Below are 25863 nucleotides of genomic sequence, written 5' to 3'. Positions count from 1 at the left end.
ACAGGGTTACCAGACCGCTGCTGGTATACCGGTGAGGTAGGTGTTTCCCCCTCTATGGGTGTCCACGACACCCACAGAGGGAGAATAGAACCTGTGGTGAGCATAACTTGTCACCGAGTCCACAGCATGGCGAGCACAGCGCCCTCCTGCCGGTATTCCACCGCTCAGCATCCCAAGCGGCAGTATAAGAAACCAATCCCCATTTTGCTTAGAAAATTAGAAAAACTGATTTAAAAGCCTTAGAAATACTGTACCCGGCACTTATTTTAATAGTGTGTGTGTGTGTATATATATATATATATATATATATATATAAAAGTACTGTTGCTTGGCACTCTGGATGATAAAGCATAAAACAGCTGGTGCCTTCCCAAATGGATAAGATAGTTGCTAAATTCTTATAAATAAGAATGAAGGGCGGCACTCCAATAGTTGCGTAGAAAAGTGTAAACTTTTAGTGAATCATCTCATATCATTGTCAACGTTTCAAGACCCGTAGGCCTTTTCATCAGGACATTTACAAGCTGTAAAAAGTGGATCAAAGTGAAGCATCACTTTGATCCACTTTTTACAGCTTGTAAATGTCCTGATGAAAAGGCCTACGGGTCTTGAAACGTTGACAATGATATGAGATGATTCACTAAAAGTTTACACTTTTCTACGCAACTATTGGAGTGCCACCCTTCATTCTTATTTATAAGAATTTAGCAACTATATATATATATATATATATATATACACACACCCACACACACACACACACACACACACACTGTATAGCTTGACTTATATTCGTCTATATTGTTCTGTCCCTGTTTTATAGAGGACTGTACAGTACATGAAATGTGAAAAATTATCTAGTGTTTATGACTTGTATTCATTCTTTATCTTAGCTTCTCAATGTTAGTTTAAGACAGAGGTTCTTAAACGCGGACCTCAAGGCATCCCAATGGTCCGGGTTTTAAGTTTATCCCTGCTTGGGCACAGGTGACTTAATTAGCACCTCAGTCAATTTGATTTAACCATTTCCTGAGCCATGTATATACCTAAAACCTGGACCATTGGGGTGCCTTGAGGACTTTGTTTGAGAACCTCTGGTTTAATCTAATATGTGTGAACCCTTTGTAGATATGACATAAAGTAAGGAGAATTCTTTATACAGTATGTCTTGTTACATGTCTAAGAAATTGACCCTTTAATATGTAGTACTACATGTTAAACTACTGCTACTTACTTAATAATTAGGCACTAATTCTTTAGACACATCACCGTCAAACTCTAAAATTATTTTTTCTGAAGTTTGTAATTTCTTTATACCATTTTTGTGTGGTGTGCACCGTATTTACTGCCAATTAATATACTGTATACTCAGCATTTGCTATTGGTGCTAACAAGAATATATTGCGTTTAAAGCACTAAAATAAGAAAAAAGAGGTGTAGTCCTCCACACACGTTTTAATTTCATTGAGATGAAATACCAAGAATAGTAAAGAGTTATAGTAAGGGATCCGGTCTTTAGGGTGACATCACTTAGATCGACACTCATTAAGTCGACCACTATTGGTCGACATGCATTAAGCCAACATGGTTATTAGGTCAACACGGTCACTAGGTCGACGTGGCAAAGGTCGACACATAAAATGTCGACCTGAGTTTATTTTTTTAATAATTCATTTTTTTAACCTTTTCATACTTTACGATCCACGTGGACTATGATTGGGAACAGTAACCTGTGCCAAGCGCAGTGGTAGTGGAGCGAGGCACCTTGCCAACAGGGGACATGGTGCACTAATTGGGGTTCCCGGTCACTTTATGACACCAAAATTATATTTAAAAAACTCATGTCGACCTTTTTCCATGTCAAACTTTTCCATGTCGACCTAATGACCATGTTGACATATTTCAACTGTCGACCAATAGTAATCAACCTAATGACTGTTGACTTAGTTACTGTCGACTCTATCATCCACACCCGATAGTAATTATTACTACTATATTAATATCCAGTAGGTGAAATATTTACAGGTTGAGTATCCCATATCCAAATATTCCGAAATACGGAATATTCCGAAATACGGACTTTTTTGAGTGAGAGTGAGATAGTGAAACCTTTGTTTTTTGATTACTCAATGTACACAAAGTTTGCTTAATACACAAAGTTATTAAAAATATTGTATTAAATGACCTTCAGGCTGTGTGTATAAGGTGTATATGAAACATAAATGAATTGTGTGAATGTACACACACTTTGTTTAATGCACAAAGTTATAAAAAATATTGGCTAAAATTGCCTTCAGGCTGAGTGTATAAGGTGTATATGTAACATAAATGCATTCTGTGCTTAGACTTGGGTCCCATCACCATAATATCTCGTTATGGTATGCAATTATTCCAAGATACGGAAAAATCCGATATCCAAAATTCCTCTGGTCCCAAGCATTTTGGATAAGGGATACTCAACCTGTACAAATATCACAATAAGCAAAAAAAAGAAAAGGAAGGGGGGGGGGGGGGGGATTGAAATAGTCTTATGTATGTCTGTGTACCCTTTAATCTATATGTGTTTGTCTATGTTTTGTCAATATTTCGCCACGAATCCTGACATTGCCTTTTATTATACTGTAGTACAAATAAGATTTTACTTACCGGTAAATCTATTTCTCGTAGTCCGTAGAGGATGCTGGGGACTACGTAAGGACCATGGGGATAGACGGGCTGCGCAGGAGACATGGGCACTTTAAGAAAGAATTTAGTTCCTGGTGTGCACTGGCTCCTCCCTCTATGCCCCTCCTCCAGACCTCAGTTAGAGCAACTGTGCCCAGATGAGATGGACAGTACGAGGAAAGGATTTTGTTAATCCAAGGGCAAGATTCATACCAGCCACACCAATCACACCGTATAACTTGTGATAACTACCCAGTTAACAGTATGAAAACAATATATCATCAGTTCAATACCGATGCAACTATAACATAACCCTTATTGAAGCAATAACTATATACAAGTATTGCAGAAGAAGTCCGCACTTGGGACGGATGCCCAGCATCCTCTACGGACTACGAGAAATAGATTTACCGGTAAGTAAAATCTTATTTTCTCTAATGTCCTAGAGCATGGGTCTTCATCCTGTGGCCCTCCAGCTGCTGTGAAACTACACATCCCAGCATGCCCTGCCACAGTTTTGCTATTAAGGTATGCTAAAACTGAGGCAGGGCATGCTGGGATGTGTAGTTCCACAGCAGCTGGAGGGTCGCAGGTTGAAGACCCATGTCCTAGAGGATGCTGGGGACTCCGTAAGGACCATGGGGATTATACCAAAGCTCCCAAACGGGCGGGAGAGTGCGGATGACTCTGCAGCACCGATTGAGCAAACATGAGGTCCTCCTCAGCCAGGGTATCAAACTTGTAGAATTTAGCAAAAGTGTTTGAACCCGACCAAGTAGCAGCTCGATACAGCTGTAGTGCCGAGACCCCCCGGGCAGCCGCCCAAGAAGAGCCCACCTTCCTAGTGGAATGGGCCTTGACCGATTTTGGTAACGGCAAACCAGCCGTAGAATGCGCTTGCTGAATCGTGTTACAAATCCAGCGAGCAATAGTTTGCTTTGAAGCAGGGGCACCAATCTTGGCCCTCATTCGGGTTGTTCGCTCGCAAGCTGCTTTTAGCAGCTTTGCACACGCTAAGCCGCCGCCTACTGGGAGTGAATCTTAGCTTCTTAAAATTGCGAACGAAAGATTCACAATATTGCGAAAAGACTTCTCTGTGCAGTTTCTGAGTAGCTCGAGACTTACTCTGCCAGTGCGATCAGTTCAGTGCTTGTCGTTCCTGGTTTGACGTCACAAACACACCCAGCGTTCGCCCAGACACTCCTTCGTTACGCCGGCCACTCCCGCATTTTTTCCAGAAACGGTAGCGTTTTTTCACACACTCCCATAAAACGACCAGTTTTCGCCCAGAAACACCCACTTCCCGTCAATCACATTACGATCACCAGAACGAAGAAAAAACCTCGTAATGCCGTGAGTAAAATACCTAACTGCATAGAAAATTTACTTGGCGCAGTCGCACTGCGGACATTGCGCATGCGCATTAGCGACTAATCGCTCCAATGCGACAAAAAAATAACGAGCGAACAACTCGGAATGACCACCCTTGTTGGATGCATACAGGACAAACAGCGCTTCAGTTTTCCTGACTCTAGCCGTTCTGGCTACGTAAATTTTCAAAGCCCTGACCACATCAAGAAACTCAGAATCCTCTAAGTCACGTGTAGCCACAGGCACCACAATAGGTTGGTTCATATGAAAAGATGAAACCACTTTTGGCAGAAATTGTGAACGGGTCCGCAATTCTGCTCTATCCATATGGAAAACCAAATAGGGGCTTTTATGTGACCAAGCCACTAATTCAGACACTCGCCTAGCCGAAGCCAAGGCTAATAACATGACCACCTTCCACATGAGATATTTCAACTCCACCGTTTTAAGTGGTTCAAACCAGTGTGACTTTAGGAAACTTAACACCACGTTAAGATCCCAAGGTGCCACCGGAGGCACAAAAGGAGGCTGAATATGCAGCACTCCCTTTACAAAAGTCTGAACTTCTGGGAGAGAAGCCAATTCTTTTTTTAAAGAAAATGGAAAGGGCCGAAATCTGGACCTTAATGGAACCTAATTTAAGGCCCAAATTCACTCCAGTTTGTAGGAAGTGAAGGAAACGACCCAGATGGAATTCTTCCGTAGGAGCATTCTTGGTCTCACACCAAGAAACATATTTTCGCCATATACGGTGAAAATGTTTTGCTGTTACTTCCTTCCTAGCCTTTATCAGCGTAGGGATAACCTCAACCGGAATGCCTTTTTCTGCTAGGATCCGGCGTTCAACCGCCATGCCGTCAAACGCAGCCGCGGTAAGTCTTGGAACAGACAGGGTCCCTGTTGCAACAGGTCCTGTCTTAGAGGAAGAGGCCACGGATCTTCTGTGATCAGTTGCTGCAGATCTGGATACCAGGTCCTTCTTGGCCAATCTGGAACAATGAGGATTGTTCTCACTCCTTTTCTTCTTACTATCCTCAACACCTTTGGTATGAGAGGAAGAGGAGGAAATACATAGACTGACCGGAACACCCACGGTGTCACTAGGGCGTCTACCGCTACTGCCTGAGGGTCTCTTGACCTGGTGCAATACCTCTGTAGCTTTTTGTTGAGGCGGGACGCCATCATATCTATCTGTGGCAGTTCCCACTGACTCGCAATCTGTGCGAAGACTTCTGGATGAAGTCCCCACTCTCCCGGGTGTAGGTCGTGTCTGCTGAGGAAGTCTGCTTCCCAGTTGTCCACTCACGGAATGAACACTGCTGACAGTGCACTTACATGATTCTCCGCCAGGCGAAGAATTCTGGTGGCTTCCGCCATTGCCACCCTGCTCCTTGTGCCGCCTTGGCGGTTTACATGAGCCACTGCGGTGATGTTGTCTGACTGGATCAGAACTGGTCGGTCGCGAAGTAAGGTCTCCGCTTGACGTAGGGCGTTGTATATGGCCCTTAGCTCCAGGATGTTGATGTGAAGACAAGTCTCTTGACTTGACCAAAGACCCTGGAAATTTCTTCCCTGTGTGACTGCTCCCCAACCTCGGAGGCTTGCGTCCGTGGTCACCAGGATCCAGTCCTGAATGCCGAATCTGCGGCCATCGAGAAGGTGAGCACTGTGCAGCCACCACAGGAGTGACACCCTGGCCCTGGGGGACAGGGTGATCAACCGATGCATCTGAAGATGTGACCCGGACCACTGGTCCAGTAGGTCCCATTGGAAAGTCCTGGCATGGAACCTGCCGAAGGGAATGGCCTCGTATGACGCCACCATCCTTCCCAGGACTCGAGTGCAATGATGCACTGACACCTGTTTCGGTTTCAATAGGTTCTTGACCAGAGTCATGAGTTCCTGGGCCTTCTCTAGTGGGAGATAAACCCTCTTCTGGTCCGTGTCCAGAATCATGCCCAAGAAGGGCAGACGAGTCGTAGGAACCAACTGTGACTTTGGAATATTGAGAATCCAGCCGTGTTGCTGTAACACTTTCAGTGACAGAGATACGCTGTTCAGCAACTGCTCTCTTGATCTCGCTTTTACGAGGAGATCGTCCAAGCACGGGATAATTGTGACACCTTGCTTCCGCAGGAGCACCATCATTTCCGCCATTATCTTGGTGAAAATCCTCGGGGCCGTTGAGAGACCAAACGGCAACGTCTGAAATTGGTAATGACAATCCTGTACCACAAATCGAAGGTACGCCTGATGAGGTGGATAAATGGGGACATGAAGGTACGCATCCTTTATGTCCAGTGACACCATAAAATCCCCCCCTTCCAGGCTTGCGATGACCGCTCTTAGCGATTCCATCTTGAACTTGAACCTTTTCAAGTATAGGGTCAGAGATTTTAAATTCAATATCGGTCTGACCGAACCGTCTGGTTTTGGAACTACAAACATGGTCGAATAATAACCCTTTCACTGTTGAAGGAGGGGAACCTTGACCACCACCTGCTGAAGATACAATTTTTGTATTGCGTATAACACTATTTCCCTCTCTTGGGGGGAAGCTGGTAGGGCCGATTTGAAATACCGGCGAGGAGGCACCTCTTCGAATTCCAGCTTGTAACCCTGAGACACAATTTCTATTGTCCAAGGATCCACCTGGGAGTGAACCCACATGTGGCTGAAATTCCGAAGACGTGCCCCCACTGGGCCCGGCTCCGCCAGTGGAGCCCCAGCGTCATGCGGTGGATTTTGTAGAGGCCGGTGAGGGCTTATGTTCCTGGGAACTAGCTGTGTTGTGCAGCTTCTTTCCTCTGCCCCTACCTCTGGCAAGAAAGGACGCACCTTTGTGAACGAAAGGACTGCATTGCGATGCTCTCTTAGGCTGTGAGGGAACATAAGGCAAAAAATTTGACTTTCCAGCTGTAGCTGTGGAGACCAGGTCCGAGAGACCTTCCCCAAACAATTCCTCACCCCTGTAAGGTAAAACCTCCATATGCCTTTTTGAGTCGGCATCACCTGTCCATTGCCGAGTCCACAGGACCCTTCTGGCAGAAATCGACATAGCGTTTATTCTAGAACCCAGTAAACTAATGTCTCTTTGAGCATCTCTCATATATAGGACAGCGTCTTTTATATGCCCCAGGGTCAATAATACAGTATCCTTATCTAGGCTATCCAATTCCTCAGATAAGGTATCCGTCCATGCCGCTACAGCACTACACGCCCAGGCCGACTCAATTGCCGGTCTTAGCAAGGTACCCGAATGTGTATAAATGGACTTCAGGGTAACCTCCTGTTTGCGATCAGCAGCATCTTTGAGGGTAGCCATATCCTGGGACGGCAGGGCTACCTTTTTGGATAAGCATGTTAAAGCTTTGTCCACCCTAGGGGAGGATTCCCATCGTAACCTATCCGTTGGAGGGAAAGGATACGCCATAAGAATCCACTTGGAAACCTGCAGTTTTTTATCTGGAGATTCCCAAGCTTTTTCACATAACTCATTCAGTTCGTGTGAGGGGGGGGAAATTACCTCAGGCTTCTTTCCCTTATACATATAAACCCTTGTGTCAGGGACAGGGGTTTCCTCTGTGATGTGCAAAACATCCTTTAATATAAAGGATAATCATATATCGAAGGGATTTAGCCAATTTCGGCTGTAACTTTGCATCCTCGTAATCGACACTGGAGTCAGAATCCGTGTCGGTATCTGTGTCAACAATATGGGATAGTGGGCGCTTATGAGACCCTGACGGTCCCTGCGACATAGGGTCAGGCATGGGTTGAGACCCTGACTGCCCCAATGCATCAGCCTTGTCCAATCTTTTATGCAAGGAATTAACATCATTTAAAACCTTCCACATATCTATCCAATCAGGTGTCGGCGCTGTCGGCGGAGACACCACATTAATTTGCTCCCGCTCCTCTCCCACATAGCCTTCCTCATCAGACATGCCGACACAAGCGTACCGACACACCACACACACACAGGGAATGTCCTTTCTGAAGACAGTTCCCCCACCAGGCCCTTTGGAGAGACAGAGAGAGAGAGTATGCCAGCACACACCCCAGCGCTATAATATCCCAGGAATAACACAGTAACTTAATGTTAACCCGGTAGCTGCTGTATGTTATAGTTTTTGCGCCTAATTATGTGCCCCCCCTCTCTTTTCAACCCTCTTCTACCGTGTATCAGCAGGGGAGAGCCCGGGTAGCTTCCTCTCAGCGGTGCTGTGGAGAAAAAATGGCGCTGGTGAGTGCTGAGGGAGAAGCCCCGCCCCCTCGGCGGGGGGCTTCTGTCCCGCTTAAACTGTAATTTTGGCGGGGGCTCATACATATATACAGTGCCCAGCTGTATATATGTTATCTTTTTGCCAATATGAGGTCCCAAATGCTGCCCAGGGCGCGCCCCCCCCCCCCCCCTGCGCCCTGCACCCTTACAGTGATCGGAGTATGTGAGGTGTATGGGAGCAATGGCGCACAGCTGCAGTGCTGTGCGTTACCTCAGTGAAGATCATGAAGTCTTCTGCCGCCTGTGAAGTCTTCTTTTCTTCTCATACTCACCCGGCTTCTTTCTTCCGGCTCTGCGAGGGGGACGGCGGCACGGCTCTGGGACGGATGGCGAGGGTGAGATCCTGCGTACCAATCCCTCTGGAGCTAATGGTGTCCAGTAGCCTAAGCAGCAGGACCTAGCTTCAGAGAGTAGGGCTGCTTCTCTCCCCTCAGTCCCTCGATGAGGGAGTCTGTTGCCAGCAGAGCTCCCTGAAAATAAAAAACCTAACAAAATACTTTCTATCAGTAAACTCAGGAGAGCTCACTGAAAAGCACCCAGCTCGTCTGGGCACAGTATCAAACTGAGGTCTGGAGGAGGGGCATAGAGGGAGGAACCAGTGCACACCAGGAAGTAAATTCTTTCTTAAAGTGCCCATGTCTCCTGCGGAGCCCGTCTATCCCCATGGTCCTTACGGAGTCCCCAGCATCCTCTAGGACGTTAGAGAAATAAAGGTTACATTTTTATTACCTATTTACCTAGCTACTATTCACTACAAGAGTGCCCCATTAAATGAGTCTTTCCAGTCTCCCCCCTTTTTTTTTCTAGAAAATGAGAGCATGATGTGAGCCTTCTAGATCTGCTAACCATTTCCAAGATATAGTGTATTATAGTTTATTATCTACAGATCAAACACTGACATGCAAAACAGAAGTGATCATTATCCCGAACATGGGAAGTGATTTCCATATGTGACATCTGCGGACCACCTTCCACTTCCGGTCTGCGTTCCAAAGACTGGAAGTGTGCAGCTGATTTATTCAGTCACTATGGAACAGGCCATTTTTAAAGTAATCACGAGCAACTGTTATATGTAATGCATACATGGATCCGCTCAGCACTAAACACTGGAAATCCTGAATGATACAGAGGTCACCGAGAACCTTTTTATATTAATTGAACTGCCCCTGATGCCTTCCTCACTGTGATATATTGCTAAGTTATTATGTGTCTTTTGAGCCATATTTTTAATTAATGTTTAACCTAAGTTACTCCAATGCAGAAAAAATAGGATTTTAAATTACCTACCGGTAAATCCTTTTCTCGTAGTCCGTAGAGGATGCTGGGGTCCACATTAGTACCATGAGGTATAGACGGGTCCACTAGGAGCCACTGGCACTTTAAGAGTTTGAGAGTGTGGGCTGGCTCCTCCTCCCTCTATGCCCCTCCTACCAGACTCAGCCTAGAAACTGTGCCCGAGGAGACGGACAACTTCGAGAGAAGGATTTTACACAGATAGTGGCGAGATTCGCACCAGCTCACACATACACGGCAAACCAAGCTAACCAGCTTGAAACATCAGCAACGGCTGAACAATATTACTTGACCAAGAACTAAGCAGTACTGAACAAAGTAACCACTGCAGGAACACGAAGCGCTGGGCAGGCGAGAAAAGGATTTACTGGTAGGTAATTAAAATCCTATTTTCTCTTACATCCTAGAGGATGCTGGGGTCCACATTAGTACCATGGGGATGTACCAAAGCTCCCAGAATGGGAGGGAGAGTGCGGAGGCTCCTGCAGAACTGATTGACCAAACTTCAGGTCCTCAGCGGCCAAAGTATCTAACTTGTAGAACTTTGCAAACGTGTTCGACCCAGACCAAGTAGCCGCTCGGCAAAGCTGTAAAGCCGAGACACCCTGGGCAGCTGCCCAGGAAGAACCCACCTTACGAGTAGAGTGGGCCTTAACAGACGTAGGACATGGCAATCCTGCCGTAGAATGCATGCTGGATAGTGAACCTGATCCAGCGAGAGATCATCTGCTTAGAAGCAGGACACCCAAGTTTCTTGGGATCATACAGGACAAACAGAGAGTCCGATTTCTGTGATGAGCAGTCCTCTTCACATAGATTTTCAGAGCCCTTACATTATTCAAGGACTTTGATGAAATTGAGGAGTCAGTAGCCACTGGCACCACAATAGGTTGGTTGATATGAAATGCCGACACAACCTTCAAAAGGAACTGCTGACGTGGCCGGAGCTCAGCTCTATCTTCATGGAAGATCAAGTAGGGGCTCTTACAAGATAAAGCCTCCAACTCCGACACGTCTAGCAGAAGCTAAGACCAACAAAGTGACAGCCTTCCACGTGAGAAATTTGACCTCCAGTAGAGGTTCGAACCAATCCGACTGGAGGAACTGTAACACCACGTTAAGATCCCAGGGTGCTGTAGGCGGCACAAAGGGAGGCTGGGTATACAGAACCCCTTTCAGAAAAGTCTGAACCTCCGGGAGGGAAGACAACTGTTTCTGGAAGAAAATGGATAGGGCCGAAATCTGGACCTTTACAGATCCCAACCTCAGGCCCATATCCACACCTGCTTGCAGGAAGAGGAGAAACCGACCCAGTTGAAACTCCACCGTAGGAAACTTCTTGGACTCACACCAAGATACATATTTTTTCCAAATACGATGGTAATGTTTAGACGTTACTCCTTTCCTAGAATGTTTCAGGGTAGGAATAACCTTGTTCAGAATGCCCTTCCGAGCTAATATCTGGCATTCAACCTCCATGCCGTCAAACGTAGCCACGATAAGTCTTGATAGGTGAACGGCCCCTGTTGTAGCAGGTCCTCCCGAAGAGGAAGAGGCCTCGGCTCTTATAGCAGTAGATCCAGAAGATCCGTGTACCAAGCCCTTCATGGCCAGGCCGGAGCAATGAGGATCGCCTGAACTCTTGTTCTCCTTATGAGTTTTAGAACTCTTGGAATAAGAGGAAGTGGAGGAAACACGTACACCGACTGGAACACCCACGGAGTCACTAGGGCGTCCACCGCAACGGCTTGCGGGTCCCTTGACCTGGAACAATACCACCAAAGCTTCTTGTTGAGACGACAGCCCATCATGTCTATTTGAGGTACACCCCAAAGATTTACCTCCGTGAACACCTCTGGATGGAGTCCCCACACCCCTGGATAGAGATCGTGTCTGCTGAGGAAGTCCGCTTCCCAGCTGTCTACTCCCGGAATGAAGATTGCTGACAGCGCCAACGCATGTTTTTCTGCCCAGAGGATGATTCTTGTTACCTCGGATATTGCAGCTCTGCTCTTCATTCCGGCCTGTCAGTTTATGTAATCCACTGTCGTTACATTGTCCGACTGCACTTGAATGGCTTGATCTCACAGAAGATGGGCCGCTTGGAGAAGACCGTTGTAGATGGCTCTTAGTTCCAGAATGTTTATTGGTAGGCCGGATTCCAGACTTGACTACCTTTCTTGGAAGGTTTCCCCTTGAGTGACTGCGCCCAGCCCTGGAGACTTGCATCCGTGGTTAGAAGGATCCAGTCCTGAATCCCGAACTTGCGGCCCTCCAGAAGGTGAGGTAGTTGTAGCCACCAGAAGAGTGAAATCCTGGCCTTTGGCGACAGATGTACTCTCTGGTGCATGTGTAGATAAGATCCCGACCACTTGTCCAGGAGATCCAGTTGGAAGGGCCGAGCATGAAACCTCCCGTACTGCAGAGCCTCGTAAGAGGCCACCATCTTCCTCAGAAGGCGAATGCCCTGATTAACCGAAACCCGGGCTGGCTTCAGGACATCCTGGACCATTGTTTGTATCACCAACACTTTCTCCTCCAGAAGAAACATCCTCTGCACTTCTGTGTCGAGGGTCATTACCAGAAAAGACAACCTCCTGGTCGGCTCCAAATGTGATTTCGGAAGATTCAGGATCTGTTCCCTGAGCAGATGAGTCGTGAGAACAATGGACTGCAACAGCTTTTCCTTGGACGATGCCCCCCTGTCTGCGGAGAAGCATCAACTCCGCCATCACCTTGGTGAACACCCTCGGTGCCGTGGAGAGGCCAAATTGCAGTGCCTGGAACTTAAAATGACTGTATAACAGTGCGAATCGGAGAAAAGCCTGATGTAGCGGCCAAAGTGGAATGCGGAGGTACGCATCCTTGATATCCAGGGATACCAGGAATTCCCCCTCCTCCAGACCTGATATTACTACTCCATTTTGAACATGAACTCCCTTCAGAAAGGGGTTTAGCGATTTCAAGTTCAGAATGGGCCTGACCGAACCATCCAGTTTCGGTACCACGAAAAGGTTTGAATAGTAACCTTTGTTTTGCAGATGAGGTGGAACTGGTACAATGACCTGTGACTCTACCAACTTTTGGATGGCTTCCTGTAGGACAGCCCTGTCAGCAAAACTGACAAGCCCGATTTGAGAGATCTTGAAACTCCAGTCTGTACCCATGGGACACAATACCCTGTACCCAGGGGTCCAGACCAGACGACACCCAGACGTGGCTGAATCGTCTGAGCCTCGACCCCACCGGCCCGACCTCCAGGCTGCGTGGTCCACCGTCATGCTGAGGACTTTGATGTACCTGAAGCAGGCTTCTTTTTCTGGGAACCCGCAGCAGCAGGTTTCTTGGATTTTGCCCGACCTCCTCTAAAGAAGGTGTTAGATGGCTTGGTATTAATTGATTTGGCAGCCCGAAAGGACTGTGACGCAGCTGAGGAAAAGGTTTCTTCGTAGCAGGCGCAGCTGAGGGAAGAAAAGGTGACTTACCTGCGGTTGCCGTGGAAATCCACGCATCCCCAAAGAGAGCCTGACCTGTGTAGGGTAGGTTCTCCACACCTCTCCTGGATTCCGCGTCGGCAGACCACTGGCGCAGACAAAGTCCTCTAAGAGCCGAGACAGACATGGAACCCAGGTTTTTCATGGATTCCACCATAAATCCTGCGGAATCCTGTATGTTACGTAAAAACAATTCAACGTCACTTTTATCCATTTTATCCGAATCTTCAAGTAACGTGCCTGACCACTTTACTATAGCTTTAGAAATCCATGCACAGGCAATAGTAGGATGTAATATCACCATAGGCGTGCGCACGGGGGGTGCCTGGTGCGCACAGTCACCTCCTAATGTCCGGCACCCCCCGCACTCCACGCCTGTGATAATCGCGAGTCTGTAACTGAAAACTGCCGCTGCGCCCGCCGCCCCCTGCTGACACGGACAATATAGTAGAGGCACATGCTGGTGTCACGATTAGCAGCCCAGCGGGTGACTGATGTCAAGCGCCGCCTCCCGCCCCCGTTCTTCAGTCTCCTCCTGTGGCAACGCGCACGCAAGCGGGTAAGTGAGAGCAGCTCCTTCCTTCTCTTGGGGGTGGACTGGCTGAGTTGGATGCAGCTTCTCCTTTCTACAGGTATGAGATGCATGTCAGAGGGTGACAGCGGTATTGGCGGGTCCAGGGGGGGGGGGTCGGTACGCGGGTGCCTTTGATTAAAGATGCAGGCCGGGCAGGCTCTCGCTGACTCGGCAGGGGCTGGCAGCGTCTATGTGCAATTATGGTGGCTGTGTTTTTGCGAAAGAGATGTGTGTGTACACTACAGTATGTATACTATGGTGTCAGCTGTGCATCTGTTTACTACTGTACGTGTCTACTGTATGTATGCATGTTGTGTACTACTGCTATGTGTGTTTATGTATGTAAGTATATCATTTATGTGTATGTACACTATTATGTGAGTTTACTGTGTGTATGTATGCTGTGTGTGTTTATGTGTACTATGTGATTGGTGACATGCTGTGATGTGGTTTAATTATTAACAACTTCTTGAAGTGCCGGCCATTGTTTTTGCTGAATATATATATATGTATATATATATATATATATATATATATATGAAGCCCCCTCCCTCCCCCATGAAAATCCTGTGTTTGCCTCTGCGCTGAGTCCTCACTGTCCTGTAACTGCTGCTGCCAGCCACGCCAACATCACAGGCCCAGCCCAGGAAGCGTTCCTCTCAGGAGGAATCGGAGACGCCGCTGGAGCGGAGGACACAGCTGAGCAAGCCTGAGACAGTTCAGCACTCAGCAGAGAGTATAAAGGTGCATACACACTGGACGTTTCTGCCCAGCGTGTATGCACAAGGATGATCGCTGACATCGCTGGGCTGAAAATCGCCCAGCAATGTCATTGGGGGTGCATGGCTTTCCATAACAGGACACTGGGCGGTTTTGAGCTGAAAGCAGCTCAACACACCAAAACTGACCTGCTCTCAGCTCAAAATCGCCCCGTGTGTATGGGCCTTAAGACACACGTTATCTGTCAGTGTGTCACTGAGACAGGTCTGTTTAATATGCTAAATTTGGATTTTTTTTATTACTATGGATTATTTATATCCCTCAAAATATTTATTATTAATAATGTGTTATACTTTATAATAACGGTGAGCACTATGGGGGTATTATGTGTATCTGGCACTGCTGGGGGCATACTGTTTGCCATAATGTGAATTCCAGCTCATACTGTGTGACATAACGTGAGTTTTGGATAATACTGTGTGGCATAATGTTAATTTCAGTTCATACTGTATGTCAAAAAGTGAATTTCGGCTCATACTGTGTGGCGTAATGTGAAATTCGTCTCAAACCATGTGGTGTAATGTGAATTTCGGCTCATACTGTGTGGCATAATGTGAAATTTGTCTCATACCCTGTGGCATAATGTGAATTTCGGCTCATACTGTGTGGCGTAATGTGAATTTTGGCTCATACTGTGTGGCATAATGCGAATTTTGACTCATAATGTGAATAAGGGGTACCACTGGCTAGTAGCTGGTGAGCATGGGAACATTTGTGACAAATGCTGGTGTCCTGCAGAGGAGGGGTCTGTTGGCATAGAAAGAGGCACACGTGTACATTATAAACTTACTTATGTTATATTAAAATGGAAATGTTCGTCCCAGAATACATACCTCTTACCGGAGGCCAGGATTCCGGCTGTCATCCTGACAGCGGGATACCGACCACCAGTATGCCTGCAGCGGGGTGAGCGCTAGAAAGCCCCTTGCAGGCTTGCTGCGCTCGCCAAAGGATCTATTCTCCCTCTATGGGTGTCATGCACACTCACAGAGGAAGAAAAGCCTGTGGCGCCGGTTTTCTGACAGGAGGTCTTGTGATCGCCCCCCCATTTGGCTCAATAAATCTTCCGTACTTTTCAGAGTGGCCCACTCAAAATTAGGGTATAGTGCTGGGGGGTGCAAGGGGTGTGTGGGGCTGGGGAGGGGAATGCATATGCACCTAGGCCCATCACTCTCTAGTTCCGCCACTGGCTTAGGGATAGATTGTGGAAGTGTAAGCAGTGAATAGGGTACAGCGGAAGCTCGCACTCAGGGTTATGTAGTAGACCGTCAGTACTGCCTGGTGGTCGCACCATTATATTTCATTATTTTTTCTCTGGGGTGTATTGCAGTATATCTACTTTATTATTAGGGATAAATTAGATTAAGCCATGTGATTTTACTGAGAGAATGTAAAATAGTTCTAGACATGTCTATGGGTGGTGCTAGACACGCCTTCAAAAGGCAGTGCTAGACATGCCCCTCCGGGGGTGCACCCCCTAATAAAATTAGCTGCGCACGCCTATGAATATCGCCCCTGAAGCCGTATATATGGATTTGAGCATAGTGTCAATTTTGCGATCAGCCGGTTCTTTTAATGTGGTAGATCCTGGAACAGGTAAAACCACCTTTTTGGAGAGTCTGGAAACAGATGCGTCCACTATGGAAGGGTTTTCCCATTTTTTCCTATCCTCAAAAAAAGGAAAAGCAACCATAACCTTTCCAGAGATCTGACATTTTTCTCCGGGTTTTCCAAGGATTTCTCAAATATAGCATTTAATTCCATAGACGCAGGGAAGGTTAGCGAGGCTTTCTTATTGTCAGTGAAGTAAGCCTCCTCAACCTGCTCAGGTGTTGTATCAGCAATATTCAACACATCCCTAATAGCCTCTATCATCAACTGCACCCCTTTAGCAAGAGATGCGGGCCCCCTGAGCACATCCCCATCACCGTCTGCCATGTCAGAATCGGTATCCGTGTCATCCTGCATAATCTAGGCAAGAGTACATTTTTTAGCGAGCCCTGAGGGAACAGAACCGGACCAAACTGACATAGAGTTCTGTAAAATCTGAGTTGTTTCATTTTGTGCAACCCTAGTAGAAATCGGAGAAATCATACTTTTAAGAGAGGCTAACCACTCCGGCTCCCTAGCAGGGACCTGCGCTAAAACAGTGCAATCCTGATTACATGGAATGGGATCATCCTGAGAGGAATTATCCTCTGCACCATATGACACAGAGTCCCTGGACATAGTTTTATGGAGACAACACACACTACACACACACACACACACACACACACACACACACACACACACACACACACACACACACACACACAGGGAAGGGGCAGACAGAGTTTCCCCCCTAAGAATGCCAAGAGAGACACAGCGATTGGAGCTGTGTCTCAAGACATAGGGAAACCCCTACCCAGCGCTTACTGTGCACCCTAATAGGTTACACAGAACAGATATACAGCCCCCCCCCCCCCCCTTCTACAACCTCCTTGTACCGTACTAGATAGCTGGAGTTGATTTGGAGGGACAGCTCTCACTGACAATACTTCTGCAGGCAGAAAAATGGCGCTAAACGCTGCTGGGTCCGCTCTGAGGAGAAGCTCCGCCCCCTTTCATGGTGCTGCTTCCCGCTCTTTTGTAGTTTATACTGGCCTGAGGAAATGTGCTGGCAGCAATCCTGGGACCATGACAGGCTTGCTGGCCAGTGTAGGGTGTAGGTGCTGGCTCAGGGTGCCCCTCACAGCGCTGCACCATGTACCGCTGAGCCCCGGAGCACAGTTAGTACTGCGCTCCCAACCCTGTTGCCGTCATCTTCACACCGGCTCCCCGCTTGCCAGGGGGGCCGGTGACTAACTCGCCACTGATCTTCTGGCTCTGTAAGGGGGTGGCGGCATGCTGCTGGGGTGAGCGATACCCTGTGGCGGTGAACGTTCGATCTCCTCAGGCGTGTCCTGTCAGCGGAGATAGTGGCTTAGACCCTGCAGGGTGGACACTACTCCCCCCCTTAGTCCCTCAAAGCAGGGAGGCTGTTGCCAGCAGCCTCCCTGTTCCTAAACTCTAAAAAGAAAAAAAATACAACTAAAAGAACTCCTATGGAGCTCCCCTAGCTGTGACCAGCTCCTCCAGGCACATTTTCTAAACTAAGTCTGGTAGGAGGGGCATAAAGGGAGGAGCCAGCCCACACTCTCAATCTCTTAAAATGCCAGTGGCTCCTAGTGGACACATCTATACCCTATGGTACTAATGTGGACCCCAGCATCCTCTAGGAATACCTTAATGTGAACATCTTTCACTTACACGTAATGCCACACAATAGTGTTGCCCCAAGCACATTAATGCACGCAGTAGTAGTGCCCCTTACACATTATGCCCAAAGTAGTAGTGCCCCTTACATTAAGCCAAACAGTAGTACACACACACACATTGGGGGTTATTCAGATGTGGTTGAAATTGCTGTACAGTACATGCAACAAAGTACCGATTATCTGTACTTTGCGCATGGCCAGGACATGTTCTGTGCGTGCGTGATTGGGTCCTGCAACAATGGACAGGGTTGCAACACTGCACTGTTTTTCTAATCAGAGGTGTATCATCGCCGTTTAGGGGAGGAAATAGGCCAGGGATCTCCATGGTTGCATGGAGATATCCTAGCCCCTGCAACAGGCAGCATGCACGTAACCATGGGTGCCGCAAGCCGCCCAATGGTGAGTGAGTGATCCATGCTATGTCCTAGGATGCAGGTCAGATTACTGCTGCAGCAGGAGGTGTCTGCTTGTAATAGAAACCTAATGCTGCATTACCATATAGAGCTACCACTGCTGTTTCCAAGGAAGCAGCAGTGACAGCAACTACAACCACATCTGAATGACCCTCATTATGCCACACAGTAGTAATGCCCTTTATACATTATACCACGATAGTAATACACATTGGGGGTAATTCCAAGTTGATCGCAGCAGGATTTTTGTTGCAATTGGGCAAAACCATGTGCACTGCAGGGGAGGCAGATATAACATGTGCAGAGAGAGTTAGATTTGGGTGGGGTGTGTTCAATCTGCAATCTAATTTGCAGTGTAAAAATAAAGCAGCCAGTATTTACCCTGCACAGAAATAAAATAACCCACCCAAATCTAACTCTTTCTGCACATGTTATATCTGCCTCCCCTGCAGTGCACATGGTTTTGCCCAATTGCTATAAAAAATCCTGCTGCGTTCAACTTGGAATTACCCCCATTATGCCCACAATAGTAGTGCACCGTTTACATTATGCCAACACAGCAATTAATATGCCCACAAAATAACAATTAAACTCAACCGGTCTCTAAAGGTCCATACACACGGAGCGATATAACTGAGCGATTTTGACTATATAGTCAAAATCGCTCAGAAAGTAAGTGCATATCGCTCTGTGTGTACACAGCCAGCGATAGCGATGCGCGTCCCCGTCAGGTCGCTATCGCTGGGAAAAATAGTCAGTGCAGGCAAGTCAATTTTCACTAGGTCGCTGTTAAAGTTAGTGCAAATTGCTCATTTTTTGGCCCCCAGCGATCTTCCCCAGCGATAGCGATCTCTTCAATTCTAGCCACTCCCCGCCGCCCACTTTGTTATCTCAGTGCGTGCCGAACGGAGGCTGAAGAGGGAGAGCCAGCAGCATTCTGGAGACACTGAAAAATGTGAGTATGTAGCACATAGAGTCCGGACGGGGGCGGGGTGAAGGCGCTGAGCGTGTCCCTGCAGAGTCCCGGCCGAGGGGGGAAGGTATGGCCGCACAGTGGGATGGCGCCCGGGGGGGATGGGGTGTATTGCTGCACAGCGGGATGGCGCCCAGGGGGGGGTGTGTATTGCTGCACAGTGGGATGGCGCCCGGGGAAGGCGGGGTTTATTGCTGCACAGTGGGATGGCGCGGGGGTGGGGGGGGGGGGGGGTGTATTGCTGCACAGTGGGATGACACTTAGTCCGGAGCTTCCCGGTGCGTCTTGCAGGCTGGCATATAGGGGGAGACAGGGAGAAGCTCCTGTCAGGCTGACGTGCTGTGAGAGGTGACAGCCGTGGGGAGGGAGCAAGGTCCATGAAGGGGAGTTGTGATAGTGCCATGCTGTCAGACTTTGAGGAAGGGGAAAATGATGGTGCTGCCCTGTCTATGGTGGAGGAATGGGGGGGGAGGGAATGATGGTGCTGTTGTGTCTGTCTATGGGGCTGGGCTGGATGATACTGTCATATCTGTCTGTGGGGAAGAAGGAGATGATTCCACTGGCCGGCCTGTCTGTCTATTTAGGGGGCGGGGGTAATTGTTGGTAGTGTGCTGTCTGTCTATGGAAGGCAGGGGGCTGCTGGGGGTGTAATAATAGCTTTTTCATAGCTTTCTGTCTATGGAGAAGGGTGTGGTGGTGACTACACTGTCTGCGTGTGGTGAGAGGGGGTGCCTGCGCTATCTGTACGTGGAGGGAGCGGGGGGTGCCTGCGCTGTCTGTGTGTGGTGGGTGCCTACGCTGTGTAAGGATGATGTAATATTAAACACTATGTGCACCGCCCGGCTACAGGGACACACTCAGCACCATCCCACTGTGCAGCCGCTCCCTCCACCCCCGGACCTGACACTACTGGAACGAACTTCACCGGATAATAGGTGAGGGGTTTTTTTTTTGCCACTGTGCAGCCACTCCCTCCACCCCCGGACCCGACTACTGGAACGAACTTCACCGGATAATAGGTGAGGTTTTTTTTTTTTTACAGGTACCCCTATTGGATTCTACTGGACAAGTGGACGTGATTCTCGGCGTGGGATATAGGTAAGTAATCTGTCTCTCATTTTTACAGGTACCCGTATTGGATTCAACTGGACAAGTGGACGTGATTCTCGGCGTGGGATGTAGGTAAGTAATATGTCCCTCATTTTTACAGGTACCCCTATTGGATTCTACTGGACAAGTGGACGTGATTAACGGCATTGGATGTAGGTAAGTATGTGTGAGTGTAAGTGTGTTTAAATAAAGTTTTACTTTCACGGTGTGTGAGTTGTGTTTTTATTTGGGTATTTCTTTTGTTGTGGAACTACAGGTACCAGCAGGCCTGTTATTTCCCCGCATGCTGGTACTTGTGGTTCTCCAAGTACCAGCGTGCGGGGGAGGCTTGCTGGGACTTGTAGTTCCACAGCAAAAGACAATATTCTTTTTATGTCACTTTGAAAGGCTATCAGCCTCCCATCCACCGCCCACGGATGGGGGGGACACAGCCTCAAGCTTCACCCCTGGCCCTTGGGTGGCTGGAGGGGGGGACCCCTTGATTTAAGGGGTCCTCACTCCTCCAGTGTATCCCGGCCAGGGGTGACTAGTTGGGGGGGTAATAGCAACGCCGCAGGGACCAATATAAAAAGTGTCCACCGGCTGTGGCATTATCTCCCTGGCTGGTGGAGCCCGGTGCTGGTTTTAAAAATACGGGGGACCCCTATGTCTTTTGTGCCCCATATTTTTTAAACCAGGACCGGACGCAGAGCCCGGTGCTGGTTGTCTAAATATGGGGGAACCCTACTCATTTTTTCCTCTGTATTTTAACAACCAGGACCGGCTCAAAGAGCCCGAGGCTGGTTATACATAGGAGGGGGGACCCCACGCAATTATTTTTAAAAACTTTTAGCTATTTAAATACCAGCCACCCTGAAAAATCGTCCTATATATGACACTCCCCCACTCATCCCCTTATTTAAATGAGATAGTCAAAATCTCCAATAGCCAAAATCTCCCATAGCCAAAATCTCTTACATAGTTAGACAAAATCTCTGGTAAAATTAGTCAAAATCTCCTACTGCCAGTTCAAGGGAAATCTCTCAGTCAAAATCTCTCATAGTCAAAATCTCCCCGTGTGTATGCACCTTAACTCCTCTCTTCAGTGCACTTTGGCCCTCATTCCGAGTTGTTCGCTCGCAAGCTGCTTTTAGCAGCATTGCACACGCTAAGCCGCCGCCCTCTGGGAGTGAATCATAGCTTAGCAGAATTGCAAACGAAGTATTCGCAATATTGCGAAAACATTTCTCTGTGCAGTTTCTGAGTAGCTCGAGACTTACTCTTCCAGTGCGATCAGTTCAGTGCTTGTCGTTCCTGGTTTGACGTCATAAACACACCCAGCGTTCGCCCAGACACTCCCCCTTTTCTTCAGCCACTCCCGCGTTTTTCCCAGAAACGGCAGCGTTTTTTCACACACTCCCATACAACGGCCAGTTTCCGCCCAGAAACACCCACTTCCTGTCAATCACAGTACGATCACCAGAACGATGAAAAAACCTTGTAATGCCGTGAGTAAAATACCTAACTGCATAGCAAATTTACTTGGCGCAGTCGCAGTGCGAACATTACGCATGTGCAATTAGCGGAAAATCGCTGCGATGCGAAGAAAATTACCAAGCGAACAACTCGGAATGAGGGCCTTTACCTGTTCTGTCTCCAGTGCTGCTGCTTTACATTTCCGTGTGCAGTGGTTCCGCCCCTAGATAGCACTGGTGCAGAACATGCACTATTACTAGCACCAGTGTCTAGCACCACACCGTACTGCAGTGTATTTCAAACGCAAAACAAACTACAGGTCTCGATAGCACTTGCTGTTTATTTTGAGTTTTTTCACTGTAGTGCAGTGCGAGACCCATGCACCAGTAACAGTGGCTCCTGCTTGCTGTGCAAGTCTCCGGGTCAGGCAATGCCCAGGGGGGTACACCAGGTACTGTATTAAGGGCTACATGGTCCTGGGGCTGAAAATATTCAAGGGCCTATTATGAAAAGCAGAGGAGCTGTGACCAGTGCAATGTAAGTGTACACTCCCTACATTATTAGCCCCAATGTCTTGTATAAATATGTAATATATATAAAAACATACATTTCTGTGACGCTGATCTGTGGCGAGGAGGAGACACACTGAGCAGTGATGTGAGACGTGACCCAGAACCGGAAGTGACGGGTGCTGGGTGCAAGTGCGGGACATGCATGTGCAGGACGGAGGTGCTGGGAGCCGGGAGCAAAGAGCCGGAAAGAGGTGCTGGGAGCCAGAAGCAAGTCCAGGACGGAGGTGCCGGGAGCATGGTGCACATGCAAGACGGATGTGCCAGGAGCTGGATGCACATGTAGGACCGAGGAAGCACTGAGCGGGTGCTGCTTGCTCCGGAGGGGAAACAGTGGCCAGTGAGTGGGTGCTGCTGTAGCAGGTCCAGACACTCTCTGGACATGCAAGTATCAACACTGTTAAACACTGTTACACAATCCTTACAAGAGGATTGTAGTGCTATAAGGGGATTGTAGTGTCTCGTATTGGTCTCTACATATACAGTAGAAGGGACATACATTGATTAAAGGTTAACTACAGGTAAAAGGTAGTTATTTAACCCTTTTAGAATGAGTGGGAATAAGATTGATGGTCTCACCCAGTCAGAGCCGCCCCTAACCAATATGATGCCCTAGGCAAGATTTTGGCTGGTGCCCTCTAGCACCACCGCTAATTCCGCCTCTGACCCTGCGCCTTTTTCCCAGCACCATCACCCCTCGCCCATAGCAGTCCTCATTTTGGTGTTCCTACCCCCTATATTTTAAATAGGAACATAGCGCAAATATGGCGCACAGCACAAAAAGGGGTGTGTTCTTTCTGGGAAGGGGCATGGCCACACAATAGTACCTCCAGTTCAAATTACGCCACACAGTACTGCAACTTTATTCACATTATATCATGCCATAGTGTCCATAATTCACGTTACAGCACACTGAATTGCTCCTTATTCACATTACAACATACATATTGCTCTTTATTCACATTAGATCACACAGTAGTGCCCTTTCTATACGTTAAGCGACACAGTAAAGCACCTTATACACATAATCCACACATTATTAATGCATTTATACACATAATACCACACAGTAATGCCTCTTACACACGTGCCAACCTTTATTCATGCCCTTATACACATAATGCGCCTTACACATTATGCCAAACTTTATTAATGCCCTTATACACATACTGTCCCTTACACCTATGCCGCACATTATTAATGCCTATATACACATGGGGGATATTCAATTGAAAAGTCAGTTGGGGGTCTGTTTTTTTCCTATCTAATAGACAGGAAAAAACAGACACCCAACCGACTTTTCAAACCTTTGAATTCCCCCCATAATGACACACAAAGTGCAACTTACACATATGCTGCACATTATTAATGACCTTTCTCTTATGTCCCAGAGGATGCTGGGGACTCCAAAAGGACCATGGGGTATAGACTGGATCCGCAGGAGACATGGGCACACTATAAGACTTTGAATGGGTGTGAACTGGCTCCTCCCTCTATGCCCCTCCTCCAGACCTCAGTTAGATTCTGTGCCCAGAGAGACTGGACACACACTAGGGGAGCTCTCCTGAGTTTCTCTGAAAAGACTTTTGTTAGGTTTTTTTTATTTTTAGGGAGACCTGCTGGCTACAGGCTCCCTGCATCGTGGGACTGAGGGGAGAGAAGTCAGACCTACTTCTTCTTAGTTCAAAGGCTCTGCTTCTTAGGCTACTGGACACCATTAGCTCCAGAGGGTACGATCACTTGGTGCGCCTAGCTGCTTGTTCCCGAAGCCGCGCCATCCCCTCCCTCACAGAAGCCAGAAGAAAGAAGCCGGATGAGTATTCAGAAGAAAGAAGACTTCAGTGACGGCAGAAGACTTCGGTAATGGAGGTACAGCGCAGCGGTCGCGCTGCGCCCCATGTTCCCACACATACACCAACGGCACTCGCAGGGTACAGGGCGCAGGGGGGGCGCCCTGGGCAGCAGTTACTGAGGTTTTTAACACTGGCAAAGAGCATATTTTAAGTGCCTAGGAACTAAATATAAGACCCCCGCCAGTATAAATATTTAAAATTGAGCGGGACTACAGCGCGCCGGAAGGGGGCGTGTCTTAGCCCTCACAGCTTACCAGGGCCATTTTCTCTCTTCACAGACACTGCAGAGACGCTGGCCCGGACCTCCACTCTCCTTATCAAGAACATGGAGCAAAAGGGGGGGGGGGGGGGGCACAGTAAATTGGTGCTATTTAAGCAGCGCAGTGATCATATATTATTTTTTCAGTAGTATATAGGCGCTGGGGTGTGAGCTGGTATACTCCCTCTGTGTTCTCTCTAACATGCTTCCCTGTGGGTCTCTCCCCTATTGCCAGTGTGAGAGTGTGTGTGTCGGTACGGTGTGTCGAAATGTCTGAGGCTGAGTGCTCCTCCCCGGAGGAAGTTACTGGGGTCGCAGAGAAGGATTTGGGAGTGACTCTGTCGGCACCGCCAACTGCTGATTGGGTGAATATGTTGAGTACATTGAATGCAAATGTGGCGTTATTGTCTAAGAGGCTGGATAAATCTGATGCTCAGACACAAACGTGGAGAAAATCCATGGAGGACGCCTTATCCCAGGTACAGGCCCCCTCAGGGTCACAAAAGCGTTCATTTACCCAAATAGCTGATACGTATACCGACACAGACTCTGACTCCAGTGTGGACTATAGTGAGGCCAGTTTACATCCGAAATTGGTTAAGAGTATTCAGTACATGATTGTGGCTATTAAAGATGTTTTACATATTTCTGAAGTACCTGCTGTTCTTGATACAAGGGTATGTTTGTATAAGGGAAAGAAACCTGAGGTAACGTTTCCATCCTTTCATGAACTGAACGCTCTTTGTGAAAAGGCTTGGGTATCGCCGGATAAAAGATGGCAGATTCCCAAGAGAATTCTTATGGCATATCCTTTCCCCTCTGACGACAGGGAAAAGTGTGAGTCATCTCCCAATGTGGACAAGGCTCTGTCCCGGCTGTCCAAGAAGGTGGCGCTTTCGTCTTCCGACACTGCTGCCCTCAAGGATCCTGCGGATCGTAAGCAGGAAACGACATTAAAGGCCATTTATGTCACTACGGGTGCACTCCTCAGACCTCCCGTGGCGTCGGCTTGGGTGAGTAGTGCTATTGCTAAGTGGGCTGATAATTTGGCATCTGACATGGATACCCTGGATAGGGATAACATTCTTTTGACTCTCGGTTATATCAGGGACGCTGCAGCTTACCTAAAGGATGCAGCGAGGGATATTGGCCTCTTGGGATCAAGGGCCAATGCCATGGCAGTCTCAGCCAGGAGAGCGCTGTGGATTCATCAATGGAATGCTGATGCCGACTCCAAGAAAGCTATGGAAGCTCTCCCTTATAAAGGTAGTGTCTTGTTTGGTGATGGCCTCGCTGACCTGGTGTCTACCGCTACAGCGGGTAAGTCATCTTTTTTTCCTTATGTTCCAGCACAACAGAAAAAGGCACCCCATTATCAGATGCAGTCCTTTCGGTCTAATGAATACAAAAAAGGAAGAGGCTCGTCCTTCCTTGCGTCAAAAGGCAGAGGAAGGGGAAAAAGGTCGCCTGC

At 47.8% G+C, this 25863-nt stretch overlaps 1 protein-coding gene across 2 annotated transcripts in view; it reads right to left on the bottom strand.

Annotated features, from left to right (window-relative positions):
- The window catches only part of GLA (galactosidase alpha), a 649316-nt gene that overhangs the window by 84180 nt on the left and 539273 nt on the right, over positions 1 to 25863 (bottom strand). The window lies entirely within an intron of this gene.

Source organism: Pseudophryne corroboree, chromosome 8 (genome assembly GCF_028390025.1).
Source record: "Pseudophryne corroboree isolate aPseCor3 chromosome 8, aPseCor3.hap2, whole genome shotgun sequence".
NCBI classification, from domain to species: Eukaryota; Metazoa; Chordata; class Amphibia; order Anura; family Myobatrachidae; genus Pseudophryne; species Pseudophryne corroboree.
This window is presented reverse-complemented; position numbering and strand designations above follow the sequence as displayed.